Source organism: Castor canadensis, chromosome 9 (genome assembly GCF_047511655.1).
Source record: "Castor canadensis chromosome 9, mCasCan1.hap1v2, whole genome shotgun sequence".
NCBI lineage: Eukaryota > Metazoa > Chordata > Mammalia > Rodentia > Castoridae > Castor > Castor canadensis.
The window spans coordinates 41,160,350-41,174,435 of NC_133394.1; the positions used below are offsets into that span (position 1 = coordinate 41,160,350).

Below are 14,086 nucleotides of genomic sequence, written 5' to 3' on the forward strand. Positions count from 1 at the left end.
TCCTTGCAGAATTTTAGAAGCTTATCAAAACAAACCAAAAAAGGTGCTAGGTTGGTAAAACTTGGGCTTGAAAAAGAAAGGATAGCTTTTCAAGTATACTGTTTTTATCCATTCTTTTCCTCAGATTCGCAGAATTGGCCCAAATTCTGTATCTACCATTCCCTCCCAGTCTCCCTTGTCAGTGTCAGTGCATCCACCCAGAATTCCTTTCTGCATAGACAAGAAAATAGCAACAGGGATTTCCATTTGCCTCTCCTTAATGTAAAAGAACACACTATACTTCTCGCCAATGTATCATTTTCTCTTAATTCTTTGTAGGAGAGTTTACCAAATCAGTACTAAGACATTCTTCCTCGTTATTTTCCTTTAAAGCAGTTACAGAGCTGTCCTTGTAGGAATGTACCACAAGTTAAATAGTGACCTCTTGATGGATGTTTGGGCTGTGACCAACAGTTGACTTTTAAACAATGTTGAAAAATAACTATACGTAGGTTACCAAGCATGCGGGTGATTACATCCATATAGCTTTGCAAGGTAGAATTACAGGTCATAAAGAACACGTGTAGTCGTGATACGATGTCACTAAGCTGCCATCCCAGGGAGGTGGGTAGGGGTTCTTATCACATCCCTGCGAGAAACCTGCAAAAGGACCTTTTATCATGGTCCAGATTGTTTGCGAATCCTGGTAAGTTTCTTAAAGTCAACCTCGCCAGGTTGGTCCTTTGGCTGACATCTTGGAATTTACACTTGGGGAGGCTCCCCACCAGTCCCTGATAGGAGGGTTCACTATTTGTGCACAAAATATGGTTCCTATCAGGCAATTGCTTTCCTTGTGGGAGCTGGAATTTGGGGTTGTGTCTGGCAGAGGGTGTGTAGATGACCAGTGTGTCCTTGAGTCCTCATTGGCGAGGCCCCATGGGAGCTGACGCCTGGTCTTCCCTGCATCTTGCTCTGAGTGACTTTTCCCTTTGCTGACTTGGTTTGGTAGCCTTTGGCGGTAATAAATCATAGCCATAAGTACTGCCATATGCTAGATCTGTGAGGCCTCCTGGTGAATCCAGACTGATGGTGCTCGTGGGTCCCATGCAGTGAGCACTGCAGAGATTCTAAGTGTCTATATGTCTGCAGTATTACTGGTGAGTGACATAAATATTTTAACACAAAATTTATTGACTTTTAGCCTTATGTCTTGACTTGTAGTCTGAGGTTTATTACAGTCTTTCAGATTTCTGAACAGTGATTTAGCATTTACACCTAGCAAACGGAGGTGGCAGGGAGGCCACCCCAGGTCTGGGATGGTTATATGCTTAATAGTGAATCCACACAAAGGGTTCTTTGGTCACGTTAATGGTTACCTTTAAGCTTAAACCCTTCTTGCTTTACTTTTCTGTAATTTGTTGGTTTGTTTGTTGGCAGTACTGGGATTTCAACTTGGTGCCTAACACTTGCTAGGCAGGTATTCTACCACTGGAGCCATGTTCCCAGCCCTTTTTGCTTTAGTTATTTTTAAACTAGGGTCTCTAATTTTTGCCCAGGGTGGCCTGGACAGTGACCCTTCTACCTCTGTGATCTGCACAGCTGGGGTCACAAGCATGTACTATCATGTGATAAGATCTCACTAACTTCTTGCCCAGGCTCCCCTCACTGTGATCCTCTCATCTCCACCTCTTGAAGAGCTGGGATTTCAGCTCCACCAGCTGTAATTTGATTAAATAAGTGGATTTACTCAAATTTCTTGGGATTCATAGCCACAGAATTTTACTTTTAAGCACTCTGGTTTCTAAATCATGCTTTGATTCTAAACTTATCTGCAAAAAAATAGACCTAGAAACTTCACTTTAGGGGTACATTTTAGCCATGTGCACACCTACTTACAGGATAGCAGATTTTTGTCCAAAAATGTCATCAAGGCCCAAAGACTGAAATAAGACTTTCTTTTTGTATAATTATATTGCATTAGCATCCATTAAAAATGTTAATATTCAAATATTAAAATTGATATGTGTTAAACATAATTATTTAAGCTGCTATTCCTAAAGAAATTAGCTGGCTTCAAAAGATAAGCGCTTCTTTTAATTTAATTTATTTATTTGTTGGTGCTGGGGATTGAACCTAGGGCCTCGCATATGCTAAGCATTCACTCAATCACTGAACTCCACCCCTAGCCCCAAGAATTTGTATTTATGTGGTTTTTTAAAATGTTGAATATAGACAAAAATGATGGTTCTTGACACTTAGGGGGACTGGTATGTTTTTGATGATAAGAGCTGCTGTTGAATAGCATTATGGCAACCTGTGTCCCAGTGCTGTACATGTGTTATGAGTCACTACTCTCGGCTCTGCTGAGGCATAAGGATTTAAGTGACTTCCCCAATGTTGCGTGACTTTGTTAGGACCGGATGGAACTAGAATTTGAATTCAGGCCATCCCTCTTCTTCGGGTGAGTGCTTTCTTAGGCACTCTCCTTTCTTGGGTCAATGGTCACATCTCAGTGATGGGAGGGAAAATTGGTTATATGGAGACTCTGATGTGTTTATCTTGGGTGTAGGGATGATCTTTTCATTTTCAGCTCAGCGTAAGAAATCCTAAGTGTCAGGAATCAGATGTGATATTCTTACAAAACATGAAACTGAGTACATCACTACCCAATCCCTTTATCCTTGGGGCAAAACCCAAATATCCTAACCTGGCCTTGCCAGGCTGTTCGAGAGTCACTCTTTCCCCATTTCAGCTGAGTTGTCTTTCCTTCCATTCCCAAACTTACAAACCACACTCTCCTTTGCTGTGTAAAGCCTTTTCATATGGCATCTCTTCTGTCTTCAGTGACCCCACTGCAACTTTCCTGACGCCTCTTAATCCTCCAGATCTGAGCTGAAAGAACCTTTCTCCCAAGAAGCCCTCCCTGAACTTGCCTGAACTTGTATGTCTTGGCAATGCATTCTTTAGTCTTGAACTTTTTATTATCCATTAATCTCCCTGCGTAATAATGATTTTTTTCTCCAACTAGTCTGCAGGTTCTGATCATGGATGAAGTCTGTCTTATCTACCTGTTCATAGCAGACAGATATTAAATGGAGGTTAAATACATTCTCTTTTTTAAAAAAAATTTTTTTAAGTTTATAATAGTTGAACTGGGGGTTTCATTGTGACATTTCCATATATGCATACAATGTACCTCAAGTTGGTTCATTCCCTCCCTGTTCTCCCTCTTCCCCAGCCTCCTTCTTAAAATGACTTCCACAGGTTTCAAGGTTCCGTATTCGTACATGTATAGAAAATGCATCAGCCATTTTCAGCCTCCTTTGCCCTCTTCATTTGCCCTCCCTCCTGCTGGTACCCTCACTTTAAAATGACCTGTTTTCTGTTCCTGTCCACCATTGTTTAAGCGTCTGCTCATTGGTTGGTGGGACTTTGCCTTGGTATTTTCCTGTAACTATATTGTACTTGAATCAGTCTAACTCCCTTTGTTCTTTTTCCTTCCCCTTTTCTCCCTACCCCATGTGAGGTAATGGTCACTTAGCTCTCCGAGGACACATGCAACAAACTGTGCTCGCTGTCACAACAGCATGGCTCTTCTCCCATTTAATGGTCAGAAGCCTTCAGTTACAGTATGGAAATGAACAGTCTTTCCGTACTGAAGTTTAGTTTGTATTAAGCAGGTGGTCAGCAACAAATTCATGAGCTTAAATCCTCACCTGGCAGTTTTGCTTACTGAGACCTAAGCTCCCTTTGAGAAAGAGTTGACCTTTCCCGTCCTGGCTAGATGCTTGAGCCAAAACATTTTTAGGGGGTCTGCGTATCAAATGCAAACTCCAAATTGGGACAACCCGCATTGGATAAGGTGAAAGGCTTTGATGTGCTTTGGAGGGCATTTCATCTCTATATCATCTGCCATGACAAATTGTAACTATCATCAGCCGGGTCTAGATTATGCTATGGAGTTTGGTGGAATTCAGAAATTTTTAGACATGGAAAGATTTTTCTCCTTTAAATAACATTTTTTAAAAAAGGAAAAATACTTTGGCAAAGATAAAGTGTTAACATACATTCAAGATGACAGTTGCTAAGTAAATTTATATACCTGTCTTACATCGTAAGAATTATGTCATCTATTTGACTTTTAGTAGTACATATTACAAAGTAAGAATCGTACTATCTGTTTGACTTTTGGTAGTTCTTAGGGATATCAGGCACAATGGAATCCCAATATTCAAATGAGTGTTATTTTATGAGGAGAAGAAAAATTTTTAAATTATTTTTGTATCCTTCAGTTCAAAAACACTAATTTTGGATCTTGGACTTTTCCACAAAGACTAGAGACAATGTTAACTGTAAGTATACTTACAGTTTACTTTCTTGTGTCTAAAGCAGGTATATCCCCTGAAATGAAGGCCATGTGAACACAGCAAAAACCCAAATAACATCAGCAACAAAAATTTAAAAGCCCTACCCTTTTGTCTGGTATATGAATGGCTTAAAAAAATGCTTTTCCTTCTTTGAATATTTAACACATAGAAATGACTAGGAAGAGAATTAAGCCATGAAATATTAGGGCAAAAGAAGTAACTGTTGGAACCTTAATATGAGATGCAAGCTTAGAGTGTTTTTTTCTAGATTTTTAGCTTTTACAGTGTGCTATGTTAAATGTGAAGGTGGAGATTAATAAGTGACCTTTGGGCCAGCCTGGTCATCTATTTCTATTCATTATGGTATTTGAGGGTGAATTCCCCCAATTCTGTTTATGTTGTGGTCCTCAATTCTCATTATATGAAAATAAAAATGGATGCATACAAAAACAGATTTTCTGGCCTGGTATGTAGCCCACCAAATGAGTCAATCTTCTTGTTCCCTAAAAATCTGTCTCTTGACTCTGAGGTCAGGGTTAGTGACTCAGGGCTATTTACGAGTATGCTATATTAACCGTGAGTTCACGAGAAAACTCCTTCTTATAGGGGTGCCAGGTGACTTCCATGACACACAAAATTCCAGTTCCTTGCATTTTGCTAAACTACTATAATTACATTTTGTAAAGTCTTTCTTGAGAACTCAATAAGAAAAACAATGTTGCCTTCATTTCAGCTACAAGGGATCTTTTGAGTCTCTGCATAGCAGAGAACCTTTTGAATTCTCCTGACTGAAAAAGAATGACTGAAGGAGCCTCTATGACCAGTGAGAAAGTGGGAAAGAACAGTGTCAAGGTTAAGCGTTCAGCCATTGGTCTAGTGTTGGTAGGACATGGTGCTGAATACATCTCTGCACCACCTCTGACTTCAACTCAGTACTCCCTGTACTGAGTTGTCCTCACCCTGCCAGGCTCAAATGAGTTTCTAGGCAACAGGAGTGATTCACACACTCTGAACACCTCACTACAATGAAACACAGTATTTCCAGGAAATGCCCCTCTTCTAAGTCATTGACTTTAGAGCTGACCCAGAGCTGGTGGCTGCATGTTAGAAGGTGGGGCAGGCTAATGTTTAGAAGGATGTAACCTCACAGGGCGAACACTGATGTTACATCTGTGGCAACTGTGATGAAGAAGGGTGAGGAAGGGCAAGAAGTGTATATCTTCTCCATCTCTCTCCAGAGTGACTCACAGGGATGGAAATTCATTGCTTTTATGACAAAAGAAATTAGCACATTACTAATTGTCTAAATAGTCCACAATCCCAGAAAATCTCACCTAACATAGTGGCTGAGAGGTGGGTTCTGGATCCATACTGCCTGGATTCACAGTCTACCTCTGCCACTTGCTAGAAGTTTAACTTCTCATCCCTCAGATGGGGGTGATACCCCAGGAAGGGGTTGTGCATATTGACACTAATATTTAGGTAGCACTAGAACCAGTTTCTGTCATTATATTAACTTTGTGGAAGGGTTAGCTTGCCCTCCTCACTCTACAACTCTTTAAGACCCAGTGGGGGTTGAATTGTGAAGGAATTTGAGAAAACACAAAGATAAAGCTGGACCATTTTCAAGGACTTATTTATTCTTTATTCTTTTATAATTTTGAGGATTGCGATTATAGAAATTACAACTATAAATCTTTTAAGAGGCCTCCCCAAGCATGTTTTGAAAGTCATATATTAAAAATCCACATTGGAACTGTGATGGTAGAGGGTTGCTTTGGGACTTCCAAGGGATCTTTAATGTTCTAAAGCCAGGGACGTATTTTGTTTTGTTATTTTTTATACCAGACCCTATATCTCACATTTTTGTGTAAGATGAATTACAATAAAAATATAATCACATAAAGTAAGCCACAGTAAGTTGGATGAATTTGGAGGGCCTTGTATTTGATAGAGTTAAGAAACTATACAGACACATGACCAAATTTAGAAAAGGTAAGGTAACTGTGGTGTCTTTGAGTGTGTGGGCTGACCATTCATTCAGCAGCCACGCTAGGGCCTGAATGCCAGGCACTTGGCTAGTGGCCAGTGACACCGACACAAATAAGACGTGGACTCTGGCCTCTCGGCTTGTAACCAGCTGAGGACAGAGCCCTGTGTGAGCAGCAAACTGTAAAGCCCTGTTCCCGGCTACAGAAATGTGTGGGAGCATGGGGAAGGGGAGAAAACCAGTGGCCTTAAATCCCCATCCAATCTTTTAAGAATTCTGAGTCCTTTGAACCTATGTTTTGGAGGGAGTTGGGAATGTTAGGGACTCCTGTTGAGGCTATGTGGCTGCCCCTCAGGCTAGGGCTTCAGCAGTGCCCAGATGATGTGCTGTGCTGCCTGAGCATGGCTGTGAATGCTGAAAAAGAGGAAAGGTAGGTAATCAGAGTATTTCTTCTTTCTGAACTTGTGGCATTCTCATTCTGTCAGGTCTGGGAGGAGCGGGCTGGCAGGTGGAGGTATTTCCCAAGAAAGTGGTCAGCTGTAAAGTCCAGAAGAGAAAAGAGTTTAAGGGAGTAGCTCTTAAGGTCATCTCAAGGCCAGTCATTATTGTTAATTTTAAGTTATTTACAACACATAAGACATGGAATCTTTTTATTCAAGATTTACAAAGGTTTTTTTAAACTATTTAATTAATTTTTTGATGCTGGGGATTGAATACAGGGGCTTACACATGCTAGGCAAGTGTTCTACCACTGAGCTGCACCCACCAGCACCCCAAAATACTTATTTTTAAATCCAAAAATAAAAATTGTATATATTTAAGATATATAACATGTTGTGAAGATTTCTTTATTTAGAAAATAGTAGACCAATGACTTAAGGGTAAATTTAGGATTTCTAAAAAGAGAAAAAATAACAACATTGGGCTGTTCAGTGTTCTGCCTTTTCATAGTACTTCACTGAATTTAGCACTGAAGGTAGAATTCATGTTTTATATGCTGATTTATTTAGCTTATTTTATAAAGAACCTTGAGTTTTTCATCTAATTACCATTTACACAAATTTAGATTTTCAGTGTTTCATCAGGAATATATTAGCTGATGGAAAACTGTATTAATCATTACTCATATTACTAAGCAAACATAACTTGTTTTCAAAAACAAAATGGTTAAAATAAACTTTGATAGCGTTCACTTACTTTGTTTATATTTACTTGTTTCCAAAAGTATTTGAGAAAGGAATGTGTTATTTTAATTAACAAAGTTCTCACATTTGGCCAGATGCACTTCAAAGTAATTTGGCTCAGGAGTGTCAGTTGGGTCTAGTATTAAAACTGGAACACTCTGCTACCCTGAACAAAAAATTAAATCTAGACTTGCAACTCTCGGACATGGCTGTTCTTCCTCAAGTACTGTGGAGATCTGCCTCTAACCAGTAACGCTAGGGGAACGGAGGACTCTGCAACCTCGGGGCTGGGGCTGTAGCTCAGTGACAGAGCCCTGCCTAGCATGCACAAGGCCTTGAGTTTAATCCCCACACTGTGTACACTCACACACACACACACACACACACACACACACACACACACAAGAGTGATTTCAGTTTACTTGGAATATTTTCATCCCAATTTTGAATACTTTAGAGAAGGCTTCTTAAACACCAACTATTTTAAACATAGTTTGTACTAATTTATTAATTTTCTATCTGTATCCATATTATGGTCAGTTGATAGCAATACTTAACTCTTTTTTATCTTTTGGTGTTGACCTCTGGGCTTAACCAGTAACTACTTTCCATTGTTTATCACTTCCAGTTAACCATGTCTTGTTCTGGAGGATGTAACCTTTTACCTTCAACCTAAAAAATTTCCTTTTGTTTTAATGCTTTATTTCTTTTCTAATGAACCTGAATCAAGAACTCTTCATTAAGATCTAATTTCACTAGAGCCAGGCATTGTGATGCACACTTGGAATCCCAGAACTCAGGAAGCTGAGGCAGGAGGATGGAGAATTCAAGGCTAGCATGAGCTATATGGCAAGACTCCAGATCAAAAAACAACTTTAAAAAAATACCAAAAAACAAAACAAAAACAAAAATCCAAAAAAGAGATCTTATTTAAATTTGACTCAGTCCTAGCAAGAAAAGAGGTTCCATACCAGGCCTCCAAAAAAATTTCTTTCTTGTCCATTCAAATACCTAAGTAGCAAATGGAACCTACTGATGATTCTTCCATGTTTTATTTCCCTACTCATATGACCTAGTCTGTGTGCTTACAGAAGAATAAAGATAGAAGATAAATTCTGTTTTTAAATGGTAATAAGCCAGCATTACATTTGAAGATCATTATGTGTAAGAATCATTTAACATTGTCCCTTCTTTGAAATAAGGAGAAGAATCTGAGGCCCAAGGCCTCAAGTGGCAAAGTCAGGCTTAGAACCCAGATGTGGGATTCTAAGATGTTACCATGCAAATTGAGCAGTGTTTAATTTGCTTCTGAGACTAGCAAGCACATAATTTAGGGGGCCATAGTTGTTGAGTGAACTTTGGTTGGTTGTTAGTAAACCCATTTGAACCTGTACTTTACATGCTATCCACACCAGGCTAAATGATGACACTATTTTTTTTTTTAATCTTTGAAGGATATCAGTATCTCCCATAAAGGATCAATCTCATGGTGTGTTCTGAACACTAACAGGCCATACCTGAGCATCAGGTTGTTAGTACGCTATTTTACCCTACTTCTTTTCTCCCTGTGAGAAATGAAGTTTGTTTAGCTTCTTCATCTGTTGTTGGTGAGACCACTAAATTATCTTTCCCTTATTTTTAGAGAATTTTGTTTATCTGCTTATCTATAAAGATGGCTAAGAGTCTAAGAAATCTGTGAAATAATGAAGCTGTGCTAACTGAGAAAACTGAAACCCAAGACTGCCAATTACCTACCCAGGACAGCTTGCTTTTGGCCTATTGAGATAAGGACGCTGGTCTTTGACTTCTGACCCATGACCTTGCCATGATGCTATCAGTTTTCAAACATTTTTAGCCACGAAAGCCATAGTTCAGATGAGATTTTGGTTAAGTCTTCCAAAATAGAAAAGTAGAGCTCCACAAGTTGGAGCTGAACGGGGGGCCCATGGTCTCCGAGAGGATGTTTTGTAGCATACTTCTCTCCTCTTAACGCTGCTCATAGCATGGATTGCAGGTGTGGCTCTTCGCTCATACCTTCACTTTCTTAGCACAACCAGCTCCATGTGTCTACTTCTGCTTTTCTAGTGTTCTGTCCCCTTTATTCAAAGTGAATATAAGAAGAATAGTTAGGTAGGTAAATTGACCCAACCTGGGAACTGCAGTTACAAAGAGAATGTCATAAAGGCATTCCCGGTTGATTCTGGAACATTCTTACATGGCAAGAGGAAGCAGCAGGGGACAACTAGCTGTGAGAATCTACTCATCTGCAACATTGGTTCTTCTGGCGGAGCAAGGACAAGGGATCCTATCGCCTTTTCTTTGCTGTAAGAACTCATCCTGAACCCATGTGTTTATTTGTAGGTACTTTTTCCCAAGAGTGGTACAACAGCACGCTGAGCCAGCACTACCTAAGTACTGAGTGCTGGCTCTGCTACTTACTAGCAGCTTGCTTAATCTCTCTGTGCTCACCTCCAAAACATGGGTAGTAATCCATCCCTGCCTCCTGGAGTTCAGTCAGTCATTTAGAATAGTGTGTGGACAGTACTAAGTACTACAGAGCTATTAGCTGTAGTTCTTTTTCTTAAGTCTCTATTGTGTACATTTCAGTCATTAATAGGTCATTAATAGCTTGCAAATTCAAAAGGTTTTGTTTGTTTTTAATTTTATTTTTTAGCATATTATAGTTGTACAGGGGGTACACTGTGACATTTACCAAAGTTCTTACACTGTATCTCAGTTACAGTCACCCCTCCATCATTCTCCTTTTTCTCCCTTGCTCTCCCTTAGAGCAGTTTCAGCAGGTTTCATTGTTCCATTTTCATACATGTGTACGTAATACTTCCACTATATTCACCCTCCTACACCCTTCCTTATGTCCTTCCCTGTCCCACTAGTACCAACCCCCAGACAGCACCTGTTTAAAAATATTTCAATCCAATGATGTTAAACTAAAAGTATTTTCAAGCCAGGCTCAGTGGTACATGCCTATAGTCCCAACTACTTGGGAGGCTGAGTCCTGAGTCCAGGAGTTTGAGGCCAGCTTGGGCAACATAGCAAAACCCCATTTCATAAAAGAAAAAGAAAGTCTTAGTAGAGAGAATATAGTATATTAGTGATGAATCCCAGTTAGCTTTACATGAACACAATGCCGATGAAATTACTTCTATATAGTATTTGTAAATGCTTGCCTAAATACAAACTTCCTTAAAATAACAAAGCCAAAAATCCAATAATCAGTGGGTTTCCTAGTATAAATCAGCCTAAGGAATGTTGCATTTCTACCTAGCTCTTCGTGCATGAACTTCTTGCTCTAGATAAGGAATTCCACACAGAGTGGTCAGCCAACACTTCCTCAAAAACTCTTTTTGACAGTTGATCTTCAAACACAGGCTTCTCATTGCTCTTCAGTGAAACTATCTGCAGAGAAAATCTTATCTATTTAGACAATTATCTGTTGAAAATCAAGAATGTCGTTGAGTGCATTTTTGTTTTTAAAAGTTGGTGCAAAGTAAGCATAACATGAAATTGTTTTCTGCTTCTATAAACTGCAGGATTCTGGATCCCTACTTTGGAGTTTTTGACTTTTTCTTTTCTTTTTGGCACTACTGAGGTTGGAACTCAGGGCCTTGTAGCAAGCCCTCTCCACTTGAGCCATGCCCCTAGCCAGAGTTTGGGTCTTTTTCCAGAGACCCCCTTTGTCCCTGTCTTTGTCACACACAGGTATTTTTCACATTACAAGAGTTTGTGGTTATTAAATATTATATGAATTATCAAAATTTATTAAGTAGTTTTATAGATTTCTTTCTTTTTTTTTGGTGGTACTAGGGTTTGAACTCAGGGCCTCATGTTTGCTAAGCAGGCACTCTACCACCTGAGCCACTCCACCAGCCCCCATGGATTTCTTATTGTAAGTTAAGCATCCCTAATGTGAAAATCCCAAATGCAAAATGATATCAAATCTAAAACTCTGAACACTGACACACATGATGCCAGAAGTAGAAAAATTCCATACCTGACCTCATGTGACAAGTCATAGTCAAAACACAGAAAATTGTTTAAAATATTGCATAAATTAACCTCAGGCTATGTGTAGAAGGTATATATAAAGCAAAAATAAATTTTGTATTTAGACTTAGGTCACATCCCAAACTCACCTCATTACATATATGCAAATATTTCAAAATTGAAAGCAAGAAAACCAGAAATCTGAAATACTCTGCTCACATCACAAGCATTTCATGTAAGGAATACTCAACCTGTATCAACAAATAATCTTTGAACACAAGACTGTTTTGCATTTATAGAGCACCATTTTAAAGAGGTCTGTGTGGTAATTGTTTATGAATATACAAATCAGAAGTCACAAGTTAAAGAGTGGTAACCAAACCATAAAAATGTTAGACATAATGCCCAAGAAAGAAAGGTTAGTTTCTAACAAAGGGGAAGCCATAAATCAGTATTTGTTTTTATTTATTTTATTTTAGTATTTGTTTTCAAATGGGAACTTGGGGAGAAGGAATACTAGGTCTCATAACCTATCCAGGCTACGTGTGCTCTATTAGACTGTTCATTTCTAGGTCCAGGAATGTAGACCGAAGCGGTGGAGCAGGGAGGGTCTCTAGGAGGATGTGACCCATACACTGAGACCTGAGGTTCGTGACAGCATGTGTAAGTTGGAGGACCACAGTGGGAGTCGGTGGAGCCTTCCAAAAATTACATGGAATGTAAAGGCCTTGTGAGAAGGAATACTTCAGATGAGGGGAACAGAAATAAATATGGCCAGAAACACAGGATTTAGGGAAGGGAAAAATAAAAAAAACAAGTCTCAAAAACTAAGACTGGAAAGGAAGACAGTCTTACACAGATTATGTGGGGCCTGATAAACAATTTCAGGAAGTAATGGAGTTAGGACACACCACCATCAAGGAAACAATCTCTAGAAAAATAAGGTAATTAGAGAAAGGTTGACCTAAGTGGATATTGTTACTAAGGAATTGATATTAACTGTAGTTAGGTGTAACAAATGACATTAGGGTTGTGTTAAAAAGCAAACAATAAGAAAAAAGTGCCTGCCTCTTAGCTATATTGAAATATTTATAGATGAAATTGTGTGCTTTCTGAGATTGCTTCCAGAAAACAAAACAAAATCCAGGGTAGAAGTTAGATTAAAAAAAAGATTTCCCGTGATAGTTTTTGTAGTTCATGGGATTCACTGTTCTGTGCTTTGTTTTCAATATGTTTGAATTTTTTGTCACAAAATTTTTAAGTGAAAATAAGCAATAGATTTTTGGGCCATAAGGAGCCATTGAAAGACTTTAGAGAGGCCAGTAAAGGAGGAAATGAGTGGGGACCAAAACCAGAGAGGGACTGGCAACGCATTAAATGCAAGGACCAGGGAGCGTCAGTTTCTCCTCGTGTATGGGTGTCTGTGACTTTCTGTCTTCCGAGTGAACTGTCTCTGCAGTATGTTTTCTTAACACTTGTACTTTGTTAAAGTACCAGTAGTGACTGATAGCCCTCTACTGCCATATGAGCTTTTTTTGTTTTTGTGGTGCTGGGGATTTAACTCAGGGCCTCATGCATGCGAGGCAAACACTAAACCACTGAGCTATATCCCCAGCCAGCCTTTTATTTTAAAAATAATTTTTTGTATCTTTTTGTGGTTGGATTCAGTCCACTTAATTTGTTGTGGTTATGGATGTGTTTGCACTCACCTCTGCCCCCTGTAAGGAAGAGTTGTCTGTGAGCTGACCTAAGCTTGAGAGAGTTGGGTAAGTAGACAGGTGGGAGATGAAAAGGGTGGGACTTGGTGTGAGTGGCAGGTGAGAAGGGGAGGGAGTGTGCAGCTGAGATGATGGCTAGGATTGAATTCACGTGGAGAAGTGGATGGTTGATGGTACAGTTTGCTGAGAGAAGAAACAAAAGAGGAGGAAGGACGTGACAAGTGTAGTTTGGGACATGAGCTTTTGCCTTTTCCATTTTCAGGGCTGTGAGTGTTGGATGGAATTCCCTCTTTTCCTTTAAAGACACTCCCATCAACCTAGAATCACATTTGCCATTCGCAAGAGTACCTCTAACATGTACGTACACACAAATCAGAATGCCATTCTTGGTCTTGTCCAGTATAAGCTTTGGAAGTGGGCTTCCAATCTCCCATGTGCTTATTGCTACTGATTATATCAGAGATGTGTTTTAGAAGCAAATAAACACAAAAAAACATTGGGAACAAAGAAGTGGAATTTCTTTGAATCTGTTAAAAAGATAGGTTTCTGATAGCATATATATGTTTTGAAAAGCAATTTCAAGTGATTATTTATAACCAAGCACTTTTATTTATGTAGACTCATCACTGAAAATTAGATTTCATGGAAATAAGATTAAATTTGGAATTACATCTTTTAGCTTCCTGACTCTCGCTTAGCATATGTCCGGGGTTAGAGATGGTGCTTTCAATCACCGTATGCTTCTCTAAGTCAGTCGAGTTCATAGAGCAGTGTATAGGACATAGCAGGTGCCCACTAAAAACTAATTGAGCTATTTTCTGTGTCATTAAATATAAAAGTAAA

The 14,086-nt window shown here is 39.2% G+C and overlaps 1 protein-coding gene and 1 long non-coding RNA gene across 9 annotated transcripts in view; one reads left to right on the forward strand and one right to left on the reverse strand.

Annotated features, from left to right (window-relative positions):
* The window catches only part of LOC109684303 (uncharacterized), a 191,680-nt gene that overhangs the window by 79,791 nt on the left and 97,803 nt on the right, over window positions 1–14,086 (reverse strand). Inside the window, exon 3 of one of the 5 annotated variants that reach the window (XR_012435643.1) lies at window positions 6,736–6,873. The exons of the other annotated variants lie outside the window; for them this stretch is intronic. This is a non-coding gene — a long non-coding RNA (uncharacterized lncRNA). Of the gene's footprint in view, window positions 1–6,735; window positions 6,874–14,086 lie in introns of those variants that run through there. 5 annotated transcript variants of the gene reach the window in all.
* Window positions 1–14,086, forward strand: part of Sgms2 (sphingomyelin synthase 2) — a 77,818-nt gene that overhangs the window by 33,251 nt on the left and 30,481 nt on the right. Inside the window, exon 2 of one of the 4 annotated variants that reach the window (XM_074041509.1) lies at window positions 13,506–13,600. The exons of 2 other annotated variants lie outside the window; for them this stretch is intronic. The gene's annotated coding sequence lies outside the window, so the exon portion shown is untranslated. Of the gene's footprint in view, window positions 1–6,628; window positions 6,767–13,505; window positions 13,601–14,086 lie in introns of those variants that run through there. One more of the 4 variants, XM_074041508.1, reaches the window with a different exon arrangement.